The sequence below is a fragment of the Muntiacus reevesi genome, chromosome 8, assembly GCF_963930625.1.
Source record: "Muntiacus reevesi chromosome 8, mMunRee1.1, whole genome shotgun sequence".
In the NCBI taxonomy this organism is placed as follows: domain Eukaryota; kingdom Metazoa; phylum Chordata; class Mammalia; order Artiodactyla; family Cervidae; genus Muntiacus; species Muntiacus reevesi.
Window position 1 is genome coordinate 31,136,877 of NC_089256.1, and position 23,218 is coordinate 31,160,094.

General features: G+C 39.9%; 1 protein-coding gene across 1 annotated transcript in view; it reads right to left on the bottom strand.

The window, feature by feature from the left end:
* The window catches only part of COL6A5 (collagen type VI alpha 5 chain), a 154,171-nt gene extending 131,603 nt beyond the window's left edge, over nucleotides 1-22,568 (bottom strand). Inside the window, exon 1 of the mRNA XM_065942638.1 lies at nucleotides 22,443-22,568. The gene's annotated coding sequence lies outside the window, so the exon portion shown is untranslated. The remainder of the gene's footprint in view (nucleotides 1-22,442) is intronic.
* Nucleotides 22,569-23,218: the final 650 nt, after the last annotated feature.

The following is a 23,218-nucleotide window of genomic DNA, read 5'->3' on the forward strand; positions in this document are numbered from 1 at the left end:
TTTGAACCAAATAAAAATAAAAAAACAGCTTATCCAAATTTGTGGAATGCAGCAAAACTAGTATTTTAAAGGGAAATCCAGAGTATTGAATGTATATTTCAGAAAAGAAGAGAGATATAAAATCAATCAGCTAAGTATCATATAAGCATCTGCTTTAGGAAAAATTTTAAAAAGAAGAGAAAATTAAATCCAAAGAGAGGAGAGGAAAAAAATTTTTAATGCAACAGAATCAATGACATTGAAAACAGGAAATAGAGAAAAAAAATCAACAAAACAGAAAGCTGATTCTTTGAAAAGATCAAGTAAATCTATAAACCTCTAGCTAGTGTAACTAAGAGAAAAAGGGCACAAATTACTAACATCAGAAGTTACATCACTTGGGACATCACCTGGATGACATGGACATCATTGTTATTATTGTTCAGTCACTAAATCATCTCCAACTCTTTGCAACCCCATGGGCCATAGCACACCAGGCTCCTCTGTCCTCCACTATCTCCCAGAGTTTGCTCAAATTCACATCCATAGAGCTGGCGATGCTATCTAACCATCTCATCCTCTGCCCGCACCCTCTTCTCCTTTTGCCATCAAACTATCCTAGCATTACGGTCTTTTCCAGTGAGTCGGCTCTTTCCATAAGGTGGCCAAGGTATTGGAGCTTCAGTTTCAGCACCAGTCCTTCCAATGAATAGTCACGGTTGATTTCCTTTCAGATTGACTGGTTTTATCTCCTTGCTGTCCAAGGGACTCTCAAGAGTCTTCTCCAGCATCACAATTTGAAAGAATCAGCTTTTTGGTGCTCAGCTTTCTTTATGGTCCAACTCTCCCAACTGTACATGACTACTGGAAAAAGCATAGCTTTCACAATACAGACTTTTGTTGGCAAAGTGATGGCTCTGCTTTTTAGCACACTGTCTAGGTTTGTCATAGCTTTCCTTCCAAGGGACAAGTGTCTATCAATTTCATGGCTATAGTCACCATCTGCAGTGATTTTGGAGCCCAAGAAACTAAAATCTGTCACTGTTTCCACTTTCCTCCCTTCTATTTGCCATGAACTGATGTAACCAAATGCCATGATCTTAGTTTTTTCAAAATTTGAATTTTAAGCCAGCTTTTTCACTTTCTTCTTTCACCCTCAAAGAGGCTCTTCAGTTCCTCTTCACTTTCAGCCATTTGAGTGGTATCATCTGCATATCTAAGGTTGCTGATATTTCTCCTGATAATATTGATTTCAGCTTGTGATTCATCCAACCCAGCATTTCACATGAGGTATTCTGCATAGAAGTTAAATAAGCAGGGTGACAATATTTAGCCTTGTTGTACTCCTTTCCCAGTTTTGAACCAGTCCATTGTTCCATGTCTGGTTATAACTCTTGCTTCTTGACCTGCATACAGGTTTCTCAGGAGACAAGTCAAGTTGTCTGCTACTCCATCTCTTTGAGAATTTTCCACAATCTTGTGAACCATGCAGTCAAAGACTTTCGCATAGTCAATGAAGCAGAAGTAGATGTTTTACTGGAATTCCCTTGCTTTCTCCATGATCTAGTGAATGTTGGCAATTTGATCTCTGGTTCCTCTGCCTTTTCTAAACCTTACAAACCCAGCTTGTACATCTGTAAGTTCTCAGTTCACATACTGCTAAAGCCTAACTTGAAGGATTTTGCTGCTGCTGCTGCTGCTGCTAAGTGACTTCAGTCATATCCGACTGTGTGTGACCCCATAGAGAGCAGCCTACCAGGCTCCCCCATCCCTGGGATTCTCCAGGCAAGAATACTGGAGTGGGTTGCCATTTCCTTCTCCAATGCATGAAAGTGAAAAGTGAAAGTGAAGTCATTCAGTCATGTCTGACTCTTTGTGACCCCATGGACTGCAGCCCACCAGGCTCCTCCATCCATGGGATTTTCCAGGCAAGAGTACTGGAGTGAGGTGTCATTGCCTTCTCCTGAAGGATTTTGAGCATAACCTTATTACCATGTGAAATGAGCACAATTATACGGTAGTTGGAACAGTCTTTGGCACTGCCGTTCCTTGGGATTGGAATGAAAACTGACATTTTCCAGTCCTGTGGCAACTGCTGCTTTCCAAATTTGCTGATATATTGAGTGCAACACTTATCAGCCACATCTTTTAGGATATGAAAGAGCTCAGCTGGAATTCCCTCACCTCCACTATCTTTGTTCATAGTAATGCTTCCTAGAGCCACTTGACTTCATATTCCAGGATGTCTGGCTTAGGTAAGTGACCACAACATTGTGGATTATCCAGGTCATTAAGACTGTTTTTGTATAGTTCTTTGGTATTCTTGTTATTTCTTCTTAATCCCTTCTGTTTCTTACTGTTTTTGTCCTTTATCATGCCCCATCTTTGCATGAAATGTTCCCTTGATCTCTCAAATTTCCTTGAGGAGATCTCTAGTTTTTCCCATTCTATTGTTTTCCTTTATTTCCTTGCATTGCTTATTTAAGAAGGCCTTTTTATCGCTCCCTGCTGTTCTCGGGAACTCTGCATTCAGTTGGATATATCTTTCCCTTTCTCCCTTGCCTTTTACTTCTCTGCTTTCCTTAGCTATTCGTAAGGTCTCTTAGACAGCCACTTTGCCTTCTTGCATTTCTTTTTCTATGGGATGGTTTTAGTCACTGTCTCCTGTATAATGTTATGAATCTCTGTCCATAGTTCTTCAGGCAATCTGTCTACCAGATCTAATCCCTTAAATCTATTCATAACCTCCACTGTATAATCATAAGGAACTTGATTTAGATCATACCTGAGTGGCCTAGTGGTTTTCCCTACTTTCTTCAATTCAATTGCCCTAAGGAACTCAAGATCTGGACATGGACATTAAAAGGATATTAAATTCCATGACTGCAAGGACGATTATGAACAATTCTATGTTCACAAATTTATAACCTGGATGAAGTGGACAAATTTTGAAAGACACAATCTGTCAAAACTCACACAAGAAGAAATAGACAATCAGAATAGGTCACATCCATTAAATAAATTGAATCAACAATTAATGACCTTCCAAAATTGAATGCACCAGGCTCAGACAGGTTCACTGGTAAATTATACCAAACACTTATACCAGTTCTTTACAATTTCTTCCAAAAGATAGAAGCAGAGAGAATACTGCCTAAATCATTCTATGAAGCCAGAATTACCCTTATACCAAAGCCAGATAAAACATTACAAAAAAAACCACTACAGACCAGTATCTTATATGAATGTAGATGCAAAAATTCTCCAAAAAAGTTAGCAAATCTAAGCCAACAATGTACAAAAAGAATTATACACCATGATGAAGGTGTATGAACCAGGTGCAAAACTGGTTCAACATTCAAAAATCATTTATATAATTCATCATATCAAATACATAAAGAAAAATACAAACTAGGAATAGAGGGACTTTTCTTAACATTTGCATACCAATTGGAAAGGAAGAAATATAATTATCTTTATTTGCAGATAATATGGTTATCCATGTAGAAAATCCCAAAGAATCCACAAAAAATCCCTGGAACTATGGTAGCAGGATAAAAAGTTAATATACAAAGCCTATTACTTTCCCATATTCCAACAATGAACAATTTGAATTTTAAATTAAAAACACAATGCCATTTATGTTAGTATCTCCAAAACTTAAACACTTAGGTATAAATTTTTAAAATATATATAGGATCTATATGAGGAAAACTATAACATTCTGAGGAATGAATTAAATAAATGGAGAAGTATTCCATGTTTATGGATAGGAAGACTTAGATTGTCAAGATACCAGTTATTCCCAACTTGATCTATAGATTCAATGCAACCCCAATCAAAATCCCAACAAGTTACTTTGTGGATATTGACAAACTGATTCTAAAATGTATACAGAGAAGCAAAAGACCCAGAATGGCTTACAGAACATTGAAGAAAAAGAACAAAATCAGAAGCCTGACACTGACTTCAAGAATTTTTATAAAGTTACAGTAAGCAAGACAGTGTGGTATTGGTAAAAGAGTGGGTCAGAATAGAGAGCCCAGAAACAGACTCACACAAATACAGTCAATGATCTTTGACAAAGAAGCATGGACAATAAAATGGAAAAATGATCTATTTTTTCAACAAACCATGCTGGAAAAACTAGACATTCACATGCTCCAAAAAAAAAGTAATCCAGACCCAGACCTTATACCCTCCACTAAAATCAAGTCAGTGTAGACCATAAACCTAAAATTACAATGTAAAACTATCAAACTCCTAGAAGGTAGCATAGGAGAAAATTTGTTTGACCTCAGGTTTGATAATGACTTTTTAGATACCATTTCAAAGGCAAGATCCATGAAAGATATAATGCATAAGCTGGGCTTCATACAAAACTCTTGCTCCACACAAGACACTGTCAAGAGAATGGGAAGACAAGTCACAGACTGAGAAAAAAAAAAATGTGCAAAACATGTGTCTAACACAAGACTGCTATCCAGAATATACAAAGAACTCTTAGAATTCAACAATAAGCAAAAGAACAACACAATTAAAATGTGGGCAAAGATCTCACCAAAGAAGACCCACTAGAATGCAAATAAGCATATGAAAGACAGTCCACATTGTGTATCATTAAGAATGGCAAATTAAAACAATCAGGTAATGTCACACATCTATTAGAATGGCAAGAATCCAAATTATTGACAACCAAAATGCTAGCATGGATATGAAGCAAAACAAGCTCTCATTTATTGCTGATGGGAATGCAAAACAGTACAGCCCTTATGGAAGAGACTTTGTTAGTGTCTTACAAAACTAAACATATTCTTACCATATGATCCAGCCATCACACTCCTGAGTATTTAACCAAATGAGTTGAAAACTTATACTCACACAAAAATATGCACATGGATAAGTTCATGGTAGCTTTATTCATAATTTCCAAAGCTTGGAAGCAACCAAGATGTCTTTCAAAAGGTGAATGCATAAATACATTTTGGTACAATGGATAAACACGTTTTGGTACAACAGACCATGGAATATTAGTGGTAAAAAGAAGTGCGCTAACAAGCTATGTAAAGATTTAGAGGGATCTAAAATGAATATTAATAAGTGAAAGAGCCAATTTGATAAATTCTGTATCCATACGACAGAGGATGAGATGGTTGAATGGCATCACCAACTCAATGGACAGAGTCTGAGTAAACTCTGGGAGTTGGTGATGGACAGAGAGGCCTGGCGCACTGCAGACCATTGGGTCGCAAAGAGCCAGACACGACTGAGCAACTGAACTGAACATTCCATATGATTCCAATTCTATAATATTCTGGCAAAGGAAACTATGGAAATAGTGAGGAGACCAGAGGTTGCCAGTGTTTGTGGAGAGAGGGGAATGAAGCTATTCTCTATGATACTATAGTGGTGGATATGTGTCATTATATACTTTCCAAAACCCATAAAATATGCAACACCAAGAGTAAACCCTAATGTAAATTATGGGCTTTGGGTGACAGTGATGTGTTAATGCAAGTTCATCAATTATAACCAATGAATCAGTTTGGTGGGGGCGTGGGAGGCGGCATGTGTATTCATGTGTGGGAGCAGGGAGCATATGGGAACCCCCCGTACGTCCTGCTCAGTTTTGCTGTAAGCCTAAATAAGGGCCCTAGTTTGAGCATTAGGAATCTGTCAAGGATGATAAAAATGCTCTCTGTATTGATTGTGGTTAGATGGAAGTAGTATGTGCCAAAACAATTTTAAAAACACACTTAAATGGATGCATTATATTGTGTATGAATTATGCCTCAATACAGTTGATGTGCCCAGTTTGGATGATAGATTATGTGGTCTTAAGCATAGTGTATCAAGGGCAGGGAGGTAGGAGTGGTCTAACCTGGAATAGGCATAAAGGGGTGCATAGAGACTTTAAAAACGTTAATAAACCCAAGTGGACCTGATTCCCAGTATCCCAATGAGCTGGCAATTCTAATCAATATTGGTAACAATCTAATCCTTCTTAGCCACATGGACCATTTCTACTGCCCTTCCATGTTGTTAAACCACACGATACACATTCCCATGCCTAGAGACAAAACTCATACCAGTTTAGAAATAATCTTCCAGAAATCTTATGAATAAATGGGTCATGACCTATGACACTTAAATGCCAAGAGTCTGAATCTTAAAATTAGGATATTTTAGTCTAAGCTAAAATAGACCCATCATAGTACAAATTTGAGGAATCTAAAAATAAATCTAAAATTGTATGCTAAACGTGTGGCCTATTACTGTTTTCTTCACACTTTAGCAGCAGAATTATAAACAATTGGCATTGGAGCTCAGGAACCACACCCTTAACATTGTCAGCTGCTGAATTATTCATGAGGTCACTGTGTTACATTCATGCCACAGAAGGCAAATGTTTCTTGCAACTGATGTCTATTTGGAAGAGCATACTATTTAGAGATATTTTTCCCTTAAAATTTCTTTTTTATCTTCATTTTCTTTATATTTTGTGTGAAGTCTGGCATAAAGATAATTTAATCTAAATATAGATTATTTGGTGATTTTCCTTCTCTTAAACTTTTTAACTGACATAGTTGACATTCCTTCTTTAATACAAAGAATTTGAAAAACACAACTTTTTTCTTAAAATTTCATGGTCAGAATGGTATTCAAAGTAAAATTCAGTTTATGAAGATGATTTTGTTTAACAGCATGAGTCCTAATACACTGAGCCAAGCATCAGGAAATTTTTCCTGGACTTTGTGTCCAATAAAGAAAAAGTGAAAAGTGAAGTCGCTCAGTCATGTCCGACTCTTAGCAACCCCATGGACCACAGTCTACCAGGCTCCTTCATCCATGGGATTTTCCAGGCAAGAGTACTGGAGTGGGGTGCCATTGCCTTCTCCGGCTATAACTACTCCATTCTGTACTTGCAAAATCAGCTGCGGACAATATGCAAACATACCAGTATGGTTGCAGAATTGCTTTAGGACTTCGGTGGGGCCAAACAACTTCTGGCTCATGGGCTCCCTCCCAATATAAAAGTAAACTAAAAATTATATTTAAATAACTTTAGATACATGAATTTTTTTGGCAAAAATTAATAGACTTTTGTGGGCTCTAACATTGCATTGTTTTCCTGATGTGAGAAAAAAAATCAAATGTTTTGACCCTAAAAAAATTTTTTCTGTTTTTTAAAGACATTAAGGGATTTCATTGACTTCCGTGGGCCCTGTTCTTCTATGCCTTCTGTACTGAATGGATAAGTCAGCTGAAAACAGCTGTGTTTCAATAAAACTTTGTTTGGCAGCAGGCTGCCATCTTTGTATTAAATAGTTAGACAAGTTTAATATTATGATTTAATCTCTATTATCCTGCCTGGTAGGAGTTTTTAAAATTTTAAAACAATTGTTGGCTTAATTATTCTTCCTAAATGTATCTACCTCATTCATACTTTATTAATATTCATATTAACTGTTCATCTATTTTCTTATTTGAAATTCCATAACAATTGTCCCTGACCAGTATCATCATATAGTTGAAACCAGCATCTTTTCTGATTGGTCAATGATTATTGTTAACTACTGTTAATTCTGCTCTTGTATCTACCTTATTCTTCCTAACAGCTGTATAGTACTCCACTATACCAATGTATCCTAACTCATTTTGCCAACTCTCTATAGATGAATACTTAGATTGTTTCCAATTTTTTCACAATTCTGAATAATGTTGCAATAAATTCACAGCACATTGGGAAAAGTATTTTTACAGAAACACTTGTTAGGAGTGGAAACTCTGGGTCAAAAGGAATGTATATCAAATTATAACCAATATTAAACAACTGCAACAAAAATGTGGTACTAAATTACATCTCCCTGGGAACATATGGGAGTCCTTATTTCTTCACATTCTCATCACACACTGTTAAAGTTCTGGAGGGAAATTCATATTATCGCATGGCTCTCTGAATTCCTATAATTATTAGTGAGCTTGCAAATTATATTTCTCCTATGAACTATATACCTAAGATTCTTAACAGCCATTTTCCCTTATCAGTGTTTGTCTTGTACTGACCTGGATACACTCTTAACATTCATGAATATACACAGTCCTGGGTGTTTTATATTTTTTGTTGTTATTATAAATTTCTTCTACTCACTTTACTAAATGATTATTTATATTGACCACATTCCTGAACTCTCTTGTTGAGTCATCTAGACTTTTCTGGTATATTCCGAGTTTAAATGGAAATAATGATTATTTTGTCTCCTCCTTCCTAAATGTCTGTATCTTACATTATCTTATCCTATTATATTGACCAGAACTTTGAAAGCAATGTTAAATAATAATGATGTGGATAATGTTCCTAACTTAATGGTAATATTTCAAATATATTAAAGTGTGATATGCTGGCTGTTAGTTGGTAACGTGTATTTCTAACCATGTGTATTGCTGATCCTGTTTGTGTCGCCAGTTGTCTTGCTGCTCACACTATCCGCCTTGCTCGCTGAGCCAGGGTAGACAAGGCGCAAGATAAGAGGCTGGAAGAAAATGCGAGGAGCTGAAGGAGGTGCAGATGCATTTATTCTCTTCTGGCTGGCATGGAAGCCGTAACACCGCCTCTCTCCTGGCCAACGCAGCAGCCACAGCAGCAAACATAGCACCACACAACATAACCGCACACAGCCCTTCAGGGCTTTCCCAGGTGAAGCTTACATAGGCCTACTGTACACAGTAGCCCGTGACCAAGCGAGCACCTCATGACGCGCATGTGCAGTGCTATAATGATCTCAGCTGTTGCACAGTCATTATTTGCAACACGTGGGGCGAGGGAGCCTTCTTGCATCAGCTACAACAACAACCAGTTACATCCCCAACACGTAGCAAAACCCAACTCCAGGTGTCACCTAGAACGCATGTTGCAGTCTTTGCTCTTAAGGGGTTAGAAGAGCCACCCTCCACATGTGGAGTGCTGTTATCTGCCATGCCCAAGTTCTGTCCACTGTGTCCTTGTGAGATTGCAGGAAGGCCTCCGCAGAGGCAATCCCACCCCTGCGGGACTTTTATTAAGGACCCCCAAAACACGCCACGGGCCCACAAAAGAGGGGACTTTTGTGGCGTTGACAGCCCACCCACATATTCAAAATGCTTTGCAATATGTCCTACTGTTTAGTGTGGAATATGTTCACACTGTTCTAAGTCTGCAAGAGAATCAGAGGTTAGAAGCACAGCACAGACACAGCCTTTACACTTTACACCGTACACTATCCTAAACTTGCAAGAGAAGACAGAGCCTTTACAGTACACCTCTGCACCAATCAGCCCACATTTGCATCCGCATAACCTGGACGGGGACTTTACCAGCTCAGCCCGGCTTCAGAATCTTCACACTCCTGACACTTTTTGCCTGCTGCTGCCCCTCTATTTCTCCCAAGCGAGCCACCATTGAGGTCCCTTCATAGATGGAGCACCACACATAGGGTGCAAGGAGAGCAGTCAGGGATCCAAAAGAGGTCCATGGGGCATTATTGAAAATGGTGTATCAAATGCCGCTAGCAAAATGCTCATCATCTGGGCCTCAGGTAATTGGGTTAAATACCGACTGCTTCATGCCCAGTTCTCTCACGGCTTGGGTCAACTCGGCATAGGTATGCCATTTACTCCTAGTATCCGGGAGCTTTCCCACAGTGGACCACGCGGCGGGGCTGGCTGCGTGAATCCATTCCCGCGGTCTCATAAGGTTCATCATCACCTACACTTACCGCCTCGCTGTCAGAGATGCCGGCTTCATCAGGGTCACAGGGCTCTTGCTCTAGCACCAATATGCATTGCTCGAGCTCTCTCAAGCGTCCCTTCACGTTGCTCATCGGCTTGGCATCACGGAGATCACTACCCATATTAGCTTTCAGGGCAGTCAGGAAAATCCACCCGACAGTGCCGGCAGTATATGCCGCCTTGGTCAGCAGGTGGGAACTCACCACCTTCATAACACCTTTTCAGTGCCATCTGGCGAACCGCCCACCGCCTCCCAGTCTTCCGCCAGAGCCGATGCCCGAGAGGATCACAGTCACACAAACTGTCTGGTGGCCCCTGGCTTCCCCCACCCCGTGGCGCCTCGGGCTCCCCTACCCGCTGGGCATCCTGCCGACTATGCCAGTGCTACTGCTGATCCTGTTTCTGATGCCAAGCGCCTTGCTGCTCACACTGAACGGCCTGCCCTGCTCGCTGAGCCCAGGGTAGGCCAGGCACGAGCGAGGAGGCTGGAGAGCTGTAGGGACTGCAGATGCGTTCATTCTCTCCTGGCTGACACAGCCGCCATAGCAGCAGACAGAGCGTAACACAACCCCTCAGGGCTTTTCCAGGTGAAGCTCATTTAGGCGTACTGCGCACAGCTGCCCGTGAGCAAGTGAGTACCTCATGATGTGCGTGTGCAGTGCTACGAATGATCTCAGCTGTTCAGTTCAGTTTAGTCGCTCAGTCGTGTCCGACTTTGAGACCCCATGACCCGCAGCACGCCAGGCCTCCCTGTCCGTCACCAGCTCCCGGAGTTTACCGAAACTCATGTCCATTGAGTCGGTGATGCCATCCAACACTGTTACACAGTCATTATTTACAAAACAAGGGACGAGAGAGTCTGAACACACCATCTTGGCTAATTTTCTCTCTCCCCACACCATGTTTTAAAAAAAAAAATCCTCAGGGTACATGCCTAGGAGTGGGATTGCTGGGTCATATGGTGGTTTTATTCCTAGTTTCTTAAGGAATCTCCATACCGTCTTCCATAGTGGCTGTATCAATTTACATTCCCACCAAAAGTGCAAAGAGTGTTTGTTCCCTTTTCTTCACACCCTTTCCAGCATTTATCGTTTGTAGACTTTTTGATGAGGAAACCAAAATTGGAAGAGACACATGTATCCTATTGTTCATTGCAGCATTATTTACGGTAGCTAGAACATGGAAGCAACCTAGATGTCCCTTGACAGATGAATGGGTAAAGAAGTTGTGGTATATATACACAATGGAATATTACTCAGCCATAAAAAGGAACACATTTGAGTCAGTTCTAATGAGGTGGATGAACCTAGAACCTATTATACAGAGTGAAGTCAGTCAGAAAAAGAAAGATAAGTACCATATTCTAATACATATATACGGAATCTAGAAAAATGGTACTAAAGAATTTATTTACAGGGCAACAGTGGAGAAACAGACATAGAGAATAGACTTATGGCCATGGGGAGAGGGGAGGAGAGGGTGAGATGTATGGAAAGAGTAACATGGAAACTCACATTACCACATGTAAAATAGATAGCCAACGGGAATTTGCCGTATGGCTCAGGAAACTCAAACAGGGGCTCTGTATTAACCAGAGGGGTCGGATGGGGAAGGAGACAGGAGGGAGGTTCAAAAGGGAGGGGATATATGTACACCTTTGACTGATTCATGTTGGGGTTTGACAGAAAACAGCAAAATTCTGTAAAGCAATTATCCTTCAATAAAAAATAAAATTTTTAAAAATCTTGTTTTAACCTAAATTTAAGAAAATCATGAATAGCTGTGAAATATTACCAATTACTTTTTCAACATCTACTGTAATTACCAGGTATATTTTTTCTTTTACAAACTAATAATATTTTAGCTTTAACAAGGGGTGTGTGTGTGTGTGCTGAGTCACTTCAGTTGTGTCCAACTCTGCAACTCCACAGACTGTAGCCCACCAGGCTCCTCTGTCCCTGGGATTCTCCAGGCAAGAATATGGTAGTGGGTTGCTGTGTCCTCCTCCAGGGGATCTTCCTGACTCAGGGATCAAATCTATGTCTCTTTACATCTACCTGCATTGGCAGGTGGATTCTTGACCACTAGAGCTACCTGGGAAGCCCTTAACAAGACATTAGTGGGTAATTTATTATAGTTCTTAATATTTAACTATTATGGAACAAATCCCACTTAGTCATCATATATCCTCTTCTATGTACTGTCAGATTTTACTTGCTAATATCTGATTCAGAAATTTTGAACCATTGTTTTGAAATGAAGAACACTTCACTTTGTGACCTCTCTGGGTTTGTATCAACACTGCTGCACTTATAAGAATGACTTGGAGGCTTTTCTTCTTTCTCTTCGTTTCTAAACATTTTAAACATTAGAGGAATTATCTTTCAACACAAGTTTTGATGGGATTTACCCAGGGTCAAGAGTGCTAGCTTTCAGCTGTCTTAATTCCTCCCAGTGTTAGATGCCACATCAACTTTCTACTGCTTCTTTAGTTGGATGTTGTAATTATCATTCTTGCTTTCTTCTGCAAGTTTCCATTGCATCTTGGTTTCAAATTATTTATGATAAAATCAGACACATTATTTTCTCTTTTTTCTCTCCCCTCTAGGATTATCTCTAACTTCTCTTTCCTAATATTATGTATTTGTTTTTTTTTTCTTTCTTTCTGGATTATGGCAATTAGTAGATCATCCTTTTCACTGTGAGATTTTTCACCAAAGAATTTTTTGCATGTAGTAATCAATCCTTTTGTTTTTCTTTGCCTTAATTCTCAATTTTCTGTTTCTATCGTTATTTGGGTTCATTTTGTGCTTTCCTATAATTTCTTGAATTGAATGATTAAACCATTATTTCTATTCTTTCTTTCTGTTTTTTTTTTTAAGGAGTAAAAACTTTTTGAGGCAATGCATTTTCCTGATTATAACTATATCTCTATAACACTGACTTTGGTAAGTGAGCATTTTCATCTTTATAATAGGGCAGTTATTCTTCAATTATGGTTTTAAATTTTTAAGTAGTTAGAGATTTTAATTTTTGGCTTTTTTATTGAAGCTGTTTTATTTTTCAGTGTGAGTGTAATTCCTACTTTTATTATTTACTTTTGGCTTTAATGCATCACATTCAGAGATTGTGGTCTGTGCTATTTCTTTTTTTAATCTACTGAGGTTTCCCTTGTGACCAATATAAGCTCTCTTTTTAAAATGACTAATAAATCTTCTTCCTGATAATATAGAATTTATTATTAGTCTATTAGGTTATCCTTATTTATTTTTGCCTATCTAATTTCTCAAGGACTAAAATAAGGGCAACGCATTTCCCCTACACTATATTTTCATGAATTTTCTTTTATTTCCTACATTTTAGCTTTATATATTTCTGTAACAGCTAGTTATTTTCTAAGGTTTATGTTGTCCTCGTGGACTATATTCATCATTTGTTAATCTTTATTATATGACCTTTGGAAACAGCTTGTGCCACCATTAGATCAGAAGCTCCATCAGAAAAGCATATCTGTTTTGGGTCACTGTTGTATCCCCAGACTTTACTATTGTTTATCAATAGCACTCAAAAAATACCAGTTTTTAAAAAGAAGTTTAAAAAAGGGGGGACGGATAGAGAAGGAAGTGAAGAAAGTAAAAAAAAAAAAATGTTTGAGGCCTCACTGAGTATATTTTAATTGCTCTCAACATTATCTGATACAACATTATAATCCCTGTTTTCCCTTGAGTCAGGTCAGTTCAGTCGCTCAGTCTGACTCTTTGCAATCCCATGATCTGCAGCACGCCAGTCTTCCCTGTCCATACCAAATCCCAGACCTTGTTCAAACTCATTCCATCAAGTCAGTGATGCCATCCAGCCATCTCATCCTCTGTCATCCCCTTCTCCTCCTGCCTTCCATCTTTCCCAGCATCAGGGTCTTTTCTAATGAGTCAGTTCTTCCCATCAGGTGGCCAAAGTATTGGAGTTTCAGCTTCAGCATCAGTCCTTTCAATGAATATTCAGAATTGATTTCCTTTAGGATTGACTGGTTGGATCTCCTTGCAGTCCAAGGGACTCTCAAGAGTCTTCCCTAGCACCACAGTTCAAAGGCATTAATTCTTTGGCTATTGGCCTTTTTTATTGTCCAGCTCTCACATCTGTACATAACTACTAAAAAAACCCATAGCTTTGACTATACAGACCTTTGTAGGCAAAATAATGTCTCTGCTTTTTAATACACTGTCTAGGTCTGTCATTCTTTTCTTCCAAATAAATAGGTGAAATGAATTAAATAATATGTTTCACTTAAACTGACATATCTAAAATATTATAATCTCAATGTATTATAAATATAAAAATTATTAATGAGACATTTCACATTATTTTTTCACACTAAGCCCTCAAAATCTGGCACAAGTCAACTCAGACTCATCACATTTTAAGTGCTCAATAACCACCTATGGTGAGTGGCTACCTAATTGGACAGCACAATTATAGATCATGGAACACGGAGAAAAGGACAGTGTTCTTTAGGCCCTCAGTCCAAGGCCTTCTACCTCACCACCCCAGGTTAAGGAGAGCGATATCTCAGCACATCCAGAGTCCTTATAGCACAAACCAGTTAGGAAGTGTTGGGCTGGGTGACTTTTAAGAAGCAGTTCATTAAGACAGTGTTTCTGCAGCCTTAATATGCCCATGAATTACCTGGGCATCTTTTAAAAATTATTTTACAGAAGTAGATTTGATTGACAATGTTGTGTTAATTTCTGCTATAAGGAAGGTCATTCAGAGAGCCAAAATATTCACTCTTTTTCATATTCTTTTCCATTATGGTCAATCACAGGATATTGAATATAGTTCCCTGTGCTATATAGTAGGACCTTGCTGTTTATCTGTTCTATATAATAGTTTGCATCTGCTAATCCCAAACTATCTTTCTGACTATTCACAAGAGAAGACACTACACATGGACATCACAAGATGGTCAATACTGAAATCAGATTGATTATATTCTTTGCAGCCAAAGATGGAGAAGCTCTGTAGAGTCAGCAAAAACGGGAGCTGACTGTGGCTCATATGATGAACACCTTATTGCCAAATTCAGACTTAAATTTAATAAAAGTAGGGAAAACCACTACTTTTTAAGACCACTACTTTTAAAAGACTGTTCAGGTATGACCTAAATCAAATCCCTTACAGTGGAAGTGAGAAATAAATTCAAGGGATTAGATCTGATAGAGAGAGTGCCTGAAGAACTATGGACAGAGGTTTGTGACATTGTACAGGAGACAGGGATCAATACCATCCTCAAGAAAAAGAAATGCAAAAAAGCAAAATGGCTGTCTGAGGAGGCCTTACAAATAGCTGTGAAAAGAAGAGAAGCAAAAAGCAAAGGAGAAAAGGGAAGAGATAACCATTTGAATGCAGAGTTCCAAAGAATAGCCAGGAGAGATAAGAAAGCCTTCCTCAGTGATCAATGCAAAGAAATAGAGGAAAACAACAGAATGGGAAAGACTAGAGATCTCTTCAAGAAAATTAGAGATACCTCTTATTTAACTTATATGCAGAGTACATCATGAGAAATGCTGGGCTGGATGAAGCACAGGCTGGAATCAAGGTTGCTGAGAGAAATATCAATAACCTCAGATATGAAGATGATACCATCCTTATGGCAAAAAGTGAAGAGGAACTAAAGAGCCTCTTCATGAAAGTGAAAGAGGAGAGTGAAAAAGTTGGCTTAAAACTCAACATTCAGAAAACTAAGATCACGGCATCTGGTCCCATCATTTCATGGCAAATAGATGGGGAAACAGTGGAAACAGTGAGAGACTATTTTTTTGGGCTCCAAAATCACTGCAGATGGTGATTGTAGCCATGAAATTAAAAGATGCTTCCTCCTTGGAAGAAAAGCTTTGACCAACCTAGACAGCATATTAAAAAGCAGAGACATTAGTTTGCCAACAAAGGTCTTTCTAATCAAAGCTATGGTTTTTTTCCGGTAGTCATGTATGGATGTGAGAGTTGCACTATAAAGAAAGCTGAGCACCAAAGAACTGATGCTTTTGAACTGTGGTGTTGGAGAGGATTCTTGAGAGTCCCTTGAACTGCAAGCAGATCCACCCAATCAGTTCTAAAGGAAATCAGCACTGGGTGTTCATTGGAAGGACTGATGCTGAAGCTGAAACTCCAATCCTTTGGCCACCTGATGCAAAGAACTGACTCACTGGAAAAGACCCTGATGCTGGGAAAGATTGAGGGCAGGAGGAGGAGAAGGAGGTGAGGATGAGATGGTTGGATGGCATCACCGACGCAATGCACAAGAGTTTGAGTAAACTCCGGAAGTTGGTGATGGACAAGGAAGCCTGGTGTGCTGCAGTCCACAGAGTCTCAAAGAGTCGGGCAGGACTGAGAGACTGAACTGAACTGAACTGAATCCCAAACCCCCACTCCATCCCTCTCCCTTCCCATCTCCCCCTTGGCAGCCACAAGAATGTTCTCTATGTCTGTGAGTCTGTCCATTTCTTGAATAGGCTCATTTGTGTCATATTTTAGATTCCACATATAAGGGATGTCACGCGGAATTTTTCTTTCTCTTTCTGACTTACTTCAGTTAGTATGGCACTTTCTAGGTCTGTCCATGTTGCTGCAAATGGCCTTATTTCATTATTTTTTATGGCTGAATAGTACTACATTGTATATATGTACCACACCTCCTTTTCCAGTCATCTGCTGATGGGCATTTAGGTGCTTTGTATGTTTCGGCTCTTGTGAATAGTGCTGCAATGAACATAGTCTTGCATGTATCTTCTTGATTTAAAGTTTTGTCCAGATATTGGGTGTCTTTTTAAAATGCAGGCTCTGATTCAATAGCTCTGGAGTGCATTCTGTATTTTTAACAAGACCATAAAGGATGCTGGTCCTCTGAAAACACTTCTTGTACCAAAGGATTAAGTTATATATTCTAAAGTCTGTCATAATTGTGAGTGTCTTTCTGATATGTTTTCAAGTTGCCATCTAGAGCAGTCTAAACCAGTGCTATTTAACAGAAATAGAACACAAGGCATATATAGAATGTGGCTATATATTCTTGGGTTTCATTCATTTCATTTTTCCTTTTAGTTCTTTGTTACTGAGTCATTGTCTTCCAGAATCTGATGTTACTGAGATAATTCATTTGGTTAACCTAATTTATTTTTAATTTTTCTGCCAACATAATGTATCTATTAAATCTCAATAACATCATGTTTATCTTTGTTTTTGTTTTTCTGGAACATAATAAGACTGAGAATTTTGATCTGCCAATTCAGATGTTCTTTTACTTTGGCAATGTTTTCATCTATTTCCATATTTCTTCAATTAAAAGATTTTTTTCACATTTGGTGTTTCTCAAATAACTTGTAAGTAACATGTTCATGCAATAATTTATCATTTACTTTTATTCTCTTGAAAGCTATTTTTAAATCAATGGTGCATCTTGAAATTAATGATAGTTTGAGACCAAAGAAATGCAGTGTTTTATATTTATCTTCACTTCCCTGTGATCTTTCTCTCCTTTTTTTTCCTGGAAAGCCACATGGTTTTGTGCTTTTTGTCTGTTATTTGTCTTCAATCACCATTACTCTCCTTAACCAGTTTTCTTCCTCTGTCCATATGCTCCGCAATCTGTCAAATTTTTCCCCAAACTGCCCTTCGAGTCAAAGCTCAATTTTCCACAAAGCTGACTTATATCTAGTTGCTTCTAATATGGGTTTTGGTTTTGTAACAGTTTTATTTTCCTTTTGTACTTTTCTTGACTTTCCCTTTCATTATGTCTTACATTTTTTTTTTTTACCACTTTTATTATAAACCTGTTTTCTCTAAAGCCTTAGAGTTCGGAGTAATTTTCTTCTTTTTTGGAATAAATGTTAATCTCTGTGTGGCATATACCAAATGCTTCTTTCTTTACTGGAAGCAGTTTTGCATAACCACATTGGTGCTTTGGGTATTTTGTATAGGTTTTGAATATGTTTTGGGGATAAGGGGATGAGGGGCAAGGGGAGTAAAGCTAGGATCCAACAGAAGTTGGTTGTACACATTTCACATTTATGGTTCTCAGCTATTTTGTAGTTTATTGATATTGGGAACAGACATTTTCCTCTCATTATACTTTTAGCTGCTCACTACTACTTTATACAGAAGCTACTGATTTTTTTTTCTGGATTTATTTTGTCAGCAACGTCAATTAACTCAACCAGTTTTTAATTATTTCTCTTAGCTACGGTCTCTGTGAGTCACTACTACCACTTTCCCATAAGACAAAAGAAGATGGTGATGTAACTATCTCCCCCAAGCACGTGCATGCTCAGTCGTGTCCAGCTCTTTGTGACCCCATGGGCTGTAGCCCACCAGGCTCCTCTGTCCATGGGGTTTTCCAGGCCAGAATACTGGAGTGGGTTGCCATTTCCTTCTGCAGGGGATCTTCCCAACCCAGGGATCAACCTTGCCTCTCCTGCACTGGTAGGTGGATTCTTTACCACTCCACCACCTGGGAAGCCCCACCCAAGTTCACACAGCTATTAAATGATGAAATTTTGATTTGCAGGTGGGCTGCCATCTCTCGGGTCGCACAGAGTCGGACACGATTGAAGTGACTTAGCAGCAGCAGCGGCAGTAGCAGCAGTGAGAGTGAAACTTGCTCAGTTGTGTCTGACTCTTTGTGAGCCTATGGACTATCCAGTCCATGGAATTCTCCAGGCCAGAATGCTGGAGTGGGTAGCCGTTCCCTTCTCCAGGGGATCTTCCCAACTCAGGGATCCAACCTAGGTCTCCTACATTGAAAGCAGATTCTTTACCAACTGAGCCATCAAGGAAGCCCTGATAGGTAGGGTAGACTCCCAAATCATTACACTGTTTGAAACTTTTGACTATGTTACCTCCCTCTTTCCTTTTTTCTTACCTAATTGCAGAGTCATCTTCATTCTCTCATTTCTTCTACAACCTGCTCCCTCTCTAATAGAGATGAACTGAGTAAAGTAAAGCTAAGGTCCAGGGTAGGTCTCTAACTGGGCATGTGCTCTTGCCATCTTAAGCCTCAACTTCCTCATTAATGAAATAGTAATAAACACACCTACTTAAAAAAAAAACTTTCTGGATTACTGCAAGATTTAGATATAATCATTTAATAAACTTCTTCAAGACCTAGACAGAGATATCATTATTATTACAATGTCATGGAAACAATGACAGATTTTATTTTCTTGGGCTCCAAAATCACTGTGGATGGTGATTGCTGCCATGAAATTAAAAGACATTCACTCCTTGGAAGAAAAAAACTGTGACAAACCTAGACAGTGTATTAAAAAGCAGAGATATCACTTTACTGACAATGCTTCATCAAAGCTATGCTTTTTCCAGTGTCATGTATGGATGTGAGAACTGGACCATAAAGAAGGCTGAGCACCAAAGTATTGATGCTTTAGAGCTGTGGTGTTGGAGAAGACTCTTGAGAGTTCCTTGGACTGCAAGCAGATTAAACTGGTCAATCCTAAAGGCTATCAACCCTGAATATTCATTGGAAGGACTGATGCTGAAGCTGAAGCTCCAAAAGTGGGGCCACCTGATGCAAAGAGATGATTCACTGGAAAAGACACTGATGCTGGGAAAGATTGAGTGTTAAGAGGAGAACAAGAAGGGGGCAACAGAGAATAAGATGGTTGGATGGCATCACCAACTCAAAGGGACGTGAGTTTGAGCAAACTCAGGGAGACTGTGAAAGACAGGGAAGCCTGATTTGCTGCAGTGCATGGAGTCATGGAGAGTTGGACATGACTTGGTGACTGAACGATAGCGATCGTGCCCAGAGCATTTCTATTTCAGGGCCTATCTGCTTGACTTGAACATCCTCAAGCCACCTAGTTGCCTAGAAATTTATTACACTTCCTCTCTCACCTTCTATTCTCCAGTGCACTCACAAGTACGCATCACATCCACTGTCCCTTGCTCTTCAAAGAACCATTCTTGTCCAGCATCTGCACTACATAGATTTCTAGTTGCCTACCCATTATCCATTATTGCATCTTTATCAACTGACTCTCTATATCAATGAGTGGGGCAACATGCTCAGCTGCAAAAACACATTTTCAAACCTCCTTTGTCACAAAGATTTGCCAACGAAATATACACAGAAAGTGGATGACCCAGCAGAAAATAGGTCTTCGTGTAGTATAATTATGCCTGCACTACTGATGGAGAAATTAAGGTAACACATCTTGCCCCAAAACTTGAGGTCTCTCTGACTGTAAAGATGATGCTCTTTCTATTGCCTTACACTGCCTTTATAAGGCTCCCCTCTCACTATTCAGGTCTCTTTATGTCCCTATTGTTGAAGGTAATTAGTTAACCATACTAAGGGAGAAAGCTCAAGGTATCATCTGGGCCCTGCAAATAATGTGGAATTTTACAGTGGCTTTTCAGAGACCCGGTCTTGAATTACAGAATACCCCCTTGAAAAGTCAGAATTCAAACAAGTCAGAAAAATCTAGGGCAGTACCATCAGGCACTGGGGATTGGCAGGACTAACAAAAATGGTGACAATTGTCACGGGTACTACAAGCTAGCTCTTCCTCCTGAGGTAGGTAGGCATGCATCTTGTTTGTATCCGAGACCCCAGTTTTGCCCAGCCCTTACCTTTTACTCCTTTGTACCTGCCCAGAGAGGACCTGGAGCTATATCCGACAAGATTGACAGGGGTATCCTAAAAGCAAACTGCAGAGCCATGAAAAGTACACATTCCAAGTGAATTTCTGCCCTCCACTGCTCGAGCTAAAGAGTTCTAGGTAAATATTCCAGGATTCAAAAGTCCTCCCTTTTGGAAGGTGATTTGAACTTGAAGGCAGAAAATCACAACATAAAATAAAATGAAAACAAGATATATGTCATAAATCTTATACTTTGTTACAGAAGGATGCTGATTTTATGTTCTTTGAGTACTTATGAACAAGTATGACAGGTATGATTCTGAGGAAAACAGAAAAGCTTATAGGGCAAACTTTATTTTCAGACACTCATGACATTCCTAGCAATGGCTTAAAATTTTACCAACATTTCCAAAGTTGTTTTCAAAGAGAATTTAGTTCGCCTTTGATAGCTGTGAGCAAGCCTTTCGGGTGTTTTAAATTAAAACATGCATACATAATTAATTATATGGTCATCCTATTAAGCATTTTCTCTGCTTTAACATATCAACAGAGTCCAAGTTGTAACCATACAGTAGGTAGGGAGCTCCGCGGTGGTGATACTTTGAAATCATGCTGGCTAGTGCCACCTCAAAACCATACATCCTGCATCCAGAAAACTGAGAAATATACACATTTTTCCAGAGTCTCAGAATGAGTCAATAATGGATTTAGACATAATATTTAAATTAAGCCACCAAAGGAGAAGCAGAAAAACAAACAAACAAACAAAACCCACAACTGAAAGCAAACCGTTCACAGAAACAACATCACTGAATATTTCATGAGTAAGGTTCTCAGCAGTGATGAAGAGACAGCCCCATCTACAGAAATTGTTCAGAACCTTGGAGAATGAGGAACCACATGATTTGGGTATACCTGGCATCTATATTTGTTTCTAAAAGGCATCCCTAAAGCAACTGATTCCTTTTCAGAATTCCTACGAGGTAGCTAGCTCTGGCATTGGGCTTCTCAGAGAAGGGGACAAATTTTCTCTCTCATTTTGATTCATAAGAAATTTCAGGATATCTATTTATTCTACTTGTAAAATATATTACATAAACTCATACAAAGATAAAAAAAAAATATGTGCTGCCAATGTGAATCTCTTTTTCTTAAAAATTTTGTTCAGAACTCACTCACAAACTAAAAATCCCTCTTCCAAAATATCTATTCTGGCATTCAGAGTTAACAACAACAATAAAAATTAACTTCAGAAGGAGCACTTAAATGCTAAAAACCAAAATTAAAAAAAGATATGAAACACTACACCAAATTACAAAGATCCTGGTTAAAAAAAAATATGCTAGCAGTTTGAAGATGTTAAGAGCCAGATAACTCCCTCCTTCATTTTGAAGGAAACTTAATTGGAACCTGGCACACAGCAGAAATTCAGAGACGTTTGTTAAAGTGGTGAGTGCTGTTTTGAGGAAATTTCAGAGATCGTAGTTCACAGTTTGGGACAGAGTGGCAACTTCTACAAACTATGAGTGTTTCAAAGTTCTTATGATGCAGCACCTGAATCTACCCCAGTAACTAATGCGTTATGGCTCACTGTGCACCCACTGTTGTTTATGTCAGGGTTTTGCATGGGGTAAGAGGCCCAAGTGTTAGACCCAAGTGATCTCTAAGCCAGTGGCTATCAAACTTCTGCAGGGTCAGAATCTCCAGGAGGGCTTGTTAACACACACACTCCTGAGTTCCAGAGATTTAGGCTCAGCAGGTGTGGGTCGGGGCCCTTGAATTTCCGTTTCTAACCAGGTGCCAGGGGATGGAGCTGCTACTTGTCCTTGGACGCGTGGAATAGCACTGCTGTTGGATCTTTTTCAATTCAGAGTCTAACCTTTCAGAACCAGGTCTCAGTTTGCAATATTCCTTAAAGTCTGGGATTTGACAGCATCCTATAGGGGCAAAAATTATCAGGATGTACTCACGTCTGCCTACCTGCCCTCGGAGCCCTCCTCCGCCCATTTTATGCCCCAAGCCCCTGCAACCGGCACTCACCAAGCTTTCCCAGGGCCCGGGGCCCCTCGGAACCGTGGGCACGGCCCCTGCTTCCCAAGGGCGGCACTAGCGACCGGGCGCGGGAACGGCGCGCGGTGGGCAAGTGCGGAGCTGGGTCCCCGCTCTACCGCGGGTGGTACGGAGCGCCCCGCGCCCTGCTGGCCCTTTTAAAACGCGCGGGACTGGTGAACTTGCCTGGGCTCGTCCCGCAGGGGGGGTCGGGGGGGTGCTGGACTGTTAATTCTTCGTGGGTTTCATGTGAGTGTCCAGAGACTCTCCAGCTGTTGGCTCTCTGCGCAGCTGCCAGCAGCCGTTTCGGAGGAAGCCGGGGGCTGCCAAAAGAAAAAAAAACTTGAAAAAGCGGTTTCTCAGAAACCCAGGGCAACTTTTATCTGCTGAACTGAGGTCACTGCTGCTACTTGAGCTGAGGACTCGCCATTTGGCTCCAATGGTTTACGGCTTACTCTGTGGTCTCCTCCAAGCCAGCCTGCAGAGAACCAGAGAGCATTCCCAGAGTCAGAGAGCAGGCGATGGCTGGGGGAGCTGAGGTCCGAGAGGGAGCAGAGAGCAAGGCTGGGCTAAAGGCAGCAGAAGCTCCCCAGCAGCTCCCAACAAGGGCAAGGCCGGGAGGGGGCTGGGAGGGGGGTGTGCAACAGGAGTTTCTCGATTTCTCGCAGGGATCCCAATTATGCACTTGAAAAGCATTGCCTGTTCTTAGGTGGATGGCGTGTTTGCTTGCTTTTATGTTTTCCATTGATGTGAACCCACGATTGAGA